The following is a 6,786-nucleotide window of genomic DNA, read 5'->3' on the forward strand; positions in this document are numbered from 1 at the left end:
GGATCTCTTTGCTAGCCTTATTTCTGTGGAATCTGAGAACAGATATTTTGGATCCCTTTGAAGACTGTAGCGCCAAAGGAAATATCCTCCGATAACAAAGAGAAAGAAGCTCTATGAGAAACTACTTTGTGTTCTGTGAAATCATCTCACAGAGTTACAGCTTTCCCCTCAAGAAGCCATTTGTTAAGACAGTTCTTGTGGAATTTGCAAAGTGATATTTGGAAGCAAAGTGATATGTGGAAGAACTTAGAGGGCTATGGTGAGTAAGGCAATATCCTCAGATAAAAATTGGAAAGAAGCTTTCTGAGAAACCGCTTTGGGATGTGTGACTTCCACTCACAGAGTTACATCTGTATTTCGTGGATCTCTTTGCTAGCCTTATTTTTGTGGAATATGAGAACAGATATTTCGGATCCCTTTGAAGAGTATAGCAACAAAGGAAATATCCTGTGATAAAAAAGAGAAGGAAGCTTTCTGAGAAACTTCTTTGTGTTCTGTGAAATCATCTCACAGAGTTAAAGCTTTCTCCTCAAGAAGCCTTTCGCTAAGACAGTTCTTGTGGAATTTGCAAAGTGATATTTCGAAGCCCCTAGAGGGCTATGGTGAAAAAGGAAATATCCTCCGATGAAATCTGGAAGGAAGCTTTCTTAGAAACTGCTTAGTGTTCTGTGAGTTCATCTCACAGAGTTACAGCTTTCCCCTCAAGAACCCGCTCGTTAAGCCTGTTCTTGTGGAATTCGCAAAGTGATATTTGGAAGCCCTTTAGGGCTATGGTGAAAAAGTCAATATCCTCAGAGAAAAACTGGAAAGAACCTTTCTGAGAAACTGCTTTTTGATGTGCGACTTCACTCACAGAGTTACATCTGTCTTTCGTGGATCTCTTTGCTAGCCTTTTTTCTGTGGAATCTGAGAAGAGATAATTCTGATCCCTTTGAAGTCTACAGGGCCAAAGGAAATATCCTCCGGTAACAAAGAGAAAGAAGCTTTCTGAGGAACTTCTTTGTGTTCTGTGAAATCATCTCACAGAGTTACAGCTTTCCCCTCAAGAAGACTTTCGCTACAACAGTTCTTGTAGAATTTGCAAAGTGATATTTGGAAGCCCCTAGAGCACTATGGTGAAAAAGGAATTATCTTCCTATGCAATCTGGAAAGAAGCTTTCTGAGAAACTGCTTAGTGTTCTGTGAGTTCATCTCACAGAGTTACTGCTTTCCCCTAAAGAACCTGCTCACTACGCCTGTTCTTGTGGAATTAGCAAAGTGAAAGTTTGAAGCCCATAGAGGGCTATGGTGAAAAAGGAAATATCCTCAGAGAAAAACTGGGAAGAATCTTTCTGAGAAACTGCTTTGTGACTTGTGAATTCTGCTCACAGAGTTACATCTGTATTTCGTGGATCTCTTTGCTAGCCTTTTTTCTGTGGAATCTGAGAACAGATATTTCGGATCTTTTTGAAGACTATAGGGCCAAAGGAAATATCCTCCGGTAACAAAGAGAAAGAAGCTTTATGAGAAACTTCTTTTGTTCTGTGAAATCATCTCACAGAGTTACAGCATTCCCCTCAAGAAACCTTTCGCTAAGACAGTTCTTGTGGAATTGGCAAAGTGATATTTGGAAGCCCATAGACGGCTATGGTACAAAAGGAAATATCCTCAGATGAAATCTGGAAAGAAGCTTTCTGAGAAACTGCTTAGTGTTCTGTTAATTCATCTCACAGAGTTACATCTGTATTTCGTGGATCTCTTTGCTAGCCTTATTTCTGTGGAATCTGAGAACAGATATTTCGGATCCCTTTGAAGGCTATAGGGCCAAAGGAACTATCCTCCGATAACAAAGAGAAAGAAGCTTTATGAGAAACTTCTTTGTGTTCTGTGAAATCATCTCACCGAGTTACATCTTTGCCCTCAAGAAACGTTTCGCTAAGACAGTTCTTGTGGAATTGGCAAAGTGATATTTGGAAGCCCATAGAGGCCTAGGGTGAAAAAGGAAATATCCTCAGATGAAATCTGGAAAGAAGCTTTCTGAGAAACTGCTCTGTGATGTGTGACTTCTACTCACAGAGTTATATGCGTATTTCGTGGATCTCTTTGCTAGCCTTATTTCTGTGGAATCTGAGAACGGATATTTCGGATCCCTTTGAAGACTATAGGGCCAAAGGAAATATCCTCCGATAACAAAGAGAAAGAAGCTTTCTGAGAAACTTCTTTGTGTTCTGAGAAATCATCTCACAAAGTTAAAGCTTTCCCCTGAAAAAGCCTTTCGCCAAGAGAGTTCTTCTGGAATTGGCAAAGTGATATTTGGAAGCCCATAGAGGGCTATGGTGATAAAGAAAATAGCTTCAGATGAAATCTGGAAAGAAGCTTTCTGAGAAACTGCTTAGTGTTCTGTTAATTCATCTCACAGAGTTACATCTGTATTTCGTGGATCTCTTTGCTAGCCTTATTTCTGTGAAATCTGAGAACAGATATTTCGGATCCCTTTAAAGACTACAGGGCCAAAGGAAATATCCTCCGATAACAAAGAGAAAGAAGCTTTCTGAGAAACTTCTTTTGTTCTGTGAAATCATCTCACAGAGTTTCAGCATTCCCCACAAGAAACCTTTCCCTAAGACAGTTCTTGTGGAATTGGCATGTGATATTTGGAAGCCCTTAGATGGCTATGGAACAAAAGGAAATATCCTCAGATGAAATCTGGAAAGAAGCTTTCTGAGAAACTGCTTAGTGTTCTGTTAATTCATCTCACAGAGTTACATCTGTATTTCGTGGATCTCTTTGCTAGCCTTATTTCTGTGGAATCTGAGAACAGATATTTCGGATCCCTTTTAAGGCTATAGGGTCAAAGGAAATATCCTCCGATAACAAAGAGAAAGAAGCTTTCTGATAAACTTCTTTGTGTTCTGAGAAATCATCTCACAGATTTACAGCTTTCCCCTCAACAAGCCTTTCGCCAAGACAGTTCTTCTGGAATTGGCAAAGTGATATTTGGAAGCCCATAGAGGGCTAGGGTGAAAAAGGAAATATCCTCAGATGAAATCTGGAAAGAAGCTTTCTGAGACACTGCTTAGTGTTCTGTTAATTCATCTCTCAGAGTTGCATCTGTATATCGTGGATCTCTTTGCTAGCCTTATTTCTGTGGAATCTGAGAACAGATATTTCGGATCCCTTTGAAGACTATAGGGCCAAAGGAAATATCCACCGATAACAAAGAGAAAGAAGCTTTCTGAGAAACTTCTTTGTGTTCTGTGAAATCATCTCACAGAGTTACAGCTTGCCCCTCAAGAAAGCTAACGCTAAGACAGTTCTTGTGGAATTGGCAAAGTGATATTTGGAAGCCCATAGACGGCTGTGGTACAAAAGGAAATATCCTCAGATGAAATCTGAAAGGAAGCTTTCTGAGAAACTGCTTAGTGTTCTGTTAATTCATCTCACAGAGTTACCTCTGTATTTCGTGGATCTCTTTGCTAGTCTTATTTCTGTGGAATCTGAGAACAGATATTTCGGATCCCTTTGAAGGCTATAGGGCCAAAGGAAATATCCTCCGATAACAAAGAGAAAGAAGCTTTCTGAGAAACTTCTTTGTGTTCTGTGAAATCATCTCACAGAGTTACAGCTTTCCCCTCAAGAAGCCTTTGGCTAAGACAGTTCTTGTGGAATTGGCAAAGTGATATTTGGAAACCCATAGAGGGTAGGGTGAAAAAGGAAATATCCACAGATGAAATCTGGAAAGAAGCTTTCTGAGAAACTGCTCTGTGATGTTTGACTTCTACTCACAGAGTTATATCTGTATTTCATGGATCTCTTTGCTAGCCTTATTTCTGTGGAATCTGAGAACCGATATTTCGGATCCCTTTGAAGACTATAGGGCCAAAGGAAATATCCTCCGATAACAAAGAGAAAGAAGCTTTCTGAGAAACTTCTTTGTGTTCTGTGAAATCATCTCACAGAGTTACAGCTTTCCCCTCAAGAAGCCTTTCGCCAAGACAGTTCTTGTGGAAATGGCAAAGTGATATTTGGAAGCCCATAGAGGGCTATGGTGAAAAAGGAAATATCCTCAGATGAAATCTGGAAAGAAGCTTTCTGAGAAACTGCTTAGTGTTCTGTTAATTCATCTCACAGAGTTACATCTGTATTTCGTGGATCTCTTTGCTAGCCTTATTTCTGTGGAATCTGAGAACAGATATTTCAAATCCCTTTGAAGACTATAGGGCCAAAGGAAATATCCTCCGATAACAAAGAGAAAGAAGCTTTCTGAGAAACTTCTTTGTGTTCTGTGAAATCATCTCACAGAGTTACAGCTTTCCCCTCAAGAAGCCTTTCGCCAAGACAGTTCTTGTGGATTTGGAAAAGTGATATTTGGAAGCCCATAGAGGGCTATGGTACAAAAGGAAATATCCTCAGATGAAATCTGGAAAGTAGCTTTCTGAGAAACTGCTTAGTGTTTTGTTAATTCATCTCACAGAGTTATCTCTGTATTTCTTGGATCTCTTCGCTAGCCTTATTTCTGTGGAATCTGATAACAGATATTTCGGATCCCTTTGAAGTCTATAGGGCCAAAGGAAATATCCTACGATAACAAAGAGAAAGAAGCTTTCTGAGAAAATTCTTTGTGTTCTGTGAAATCATCTCACACAGTTACAGCTTTCCCCTCAAGAAGCGTTTCGCTAAGACAGTTCTTGTGGAATTGGCAAAGTGATATTTGGAAGCCCATAGAGGGCTAGGGTGAAAAAGGAAATATCCTCAGATGAAATCTGGAAAGAAGCTTTCTGAGAAACTGCTATGTGATGTGTGACTTCTACTTACAGAGTTATATCTGTATTTCGTGGATGTCTTTGCTAGCCTTATTTCTGTGGAATCTGAGAACGGGTATTTCGGATCCCTTTGAAGACTATAGTGCCAAAGAAATATCCTCCGATAACAAAGAGAAAGAAGCTTTCTGAGAAACTTTTTTGTGTTCTGTGAAATCATCTCACAGAGTTACAGCTTTCCCCTCAAGAAGCCTTTCGCCAAAACAGTTCTTGTGGAATTGGTAAAGTGATATTTGGAAGCCCATAGAGGGCTATGGTGAAAAAGGAAATATCCTCAGATGAAATCTGGAAAGAAGCTTTCTGAGAAACTGCTTAGTGTTCTGTTAATTCATCTCACAGAGTGACATCAGTATTTCGTGGATCTCTTTGCTAGCCTTATTTCTGTGGAATCTGAGAACAGATATTTCGGATCCCTTTGAAGACTACAGGGCCAAAGGAAATATCCTCCGATAACAAAGAGAAAGAAGCTTTCTGAGAAACTTCTTTGTGTTCTGTGAAATCACCTCACAGAGTTACAGCATTCCCCTCAACAATACTTTCGCTAAGACAGTTCTTGTGGAATTGGCAAAGTGATATTTGGAAGCCCATAGACGGCTATGGTACAATAGGAAATATCCTCAGATGAAATCTGGAAAGAAGCTATCTGAGAAACTGCTGAGTGTTCTGTTAATTCATCTCACAGAGTTACATCTGTATTTCGTGGATCTCTTTGCTAGCCTTATTTCTGTGGAATCTGAGAACAGATATTTCGGATCTCTTTGAAGACTACAGGGCCAATGGAAATATCCTCCGATAACAAAGAGAAAGAAGCTTTCTGAGAAACTTCTTTGTGTTCTGTGAAATCATCTCACAGAGTTACAGCATTCCCCTCAAGAAACCTTTCGCTACGACAGTTCTTGTGAAATTGGCAAGGTGATATTTGGAAGCCCATAGACGGCTATGGTACAAAAGGAAATATCCTCAGATGAAATGTGGAAAGAAGCTTTCTGAGAAACTGTTTAGTGTTCTGTTAATTCATCTCACCGAGTTACATCTGTATTTCGTGGATCTCTTTGCTAGCCTTATTTCTGTGGAATCTGAGTACAGATATTTCGGATCCCTTTGAAGGCTATAGGGCCAAAGGAAATATCCTCCCATAACAAAGAGAAAGAAGATTTCTGAGAAACTTCTTTGTGTTCTGTGAAATCATCTCACAGAGTTACAGCTTTCCCCTCAAGAAGCGTTTCGCTAAGACAGTTCTTGTGGAATTGGCAAAGTGATATTTGGAAGCCCATAGAGGGCTAGGGTGAAAAAGGAAATATCCTCAGGTGAAAACTGGAAAGAAGCTTTCTGAGAAACTGCAATGTGATGTGTGACTTCTACTCACAGAGTTATATCTGTATTTCGTGGATCTCTTTGCTAGCGTTATTTCTGTGGAATCTGAGAACGGATATTTCGAATCCCTGTGAAGACTATAGGGCCAAAGGAAATATCCTCCGATAACAAAGAGAAAGAAGCTTTCTGAGAAACTTCTTTGTGTTCTGTGAATACATCTAACAGAGTTACAGCTTTCCCCTCAAGAAGCCTTTCGCCAGGACATTTCTTGTGGAATTGGCAAAGTGATATTTGGAAGCCCATAGAGGGCGATGGTGAAAAAGGGAATATCCTCAGAATAAAAGTGGAAAGAAGCTTTCTGAGAAACTGCTTTGTGATGTGTGACTTCCACTCACAGAGTTACATCTGTATTTCGTGGATCTCTTTGCTAGCCTTATTTCTGTGGAATCTGAGAACAGATATTTCGGGTCCCTTTGAAGACTATAGGGCCAAAGGAAATATCCTCCGATAACAAAGAGAAAGAAGCTTTCTGAGAAACTTCTTTGTGTTCTGTGAAATCATCTCACAGAGTTACAGCTTTTCCCTCAAGAAGCGTTTCGCTAAGAGAGTTCTTGTGGAATTGGCTAAGTGATATTTGGAAGCCCATAGACGGCTGTGGTACAAAAGGAAATAT

This window comes from Macaca nemestrina, chromosome 4 (genome assembly GCF_043159975.1).
Source record: "Macaca nemestrina isolate mMacNem1 chromosome 4, mMacNem.hap1, whole genome shotgun sequence".
Classification (NCBI taxonomy): Eukaryota; Metazoa; Chordata; class Mammalia; order Primates; family Cercopithecidae; genus Macaca; species Macaca nemestrina.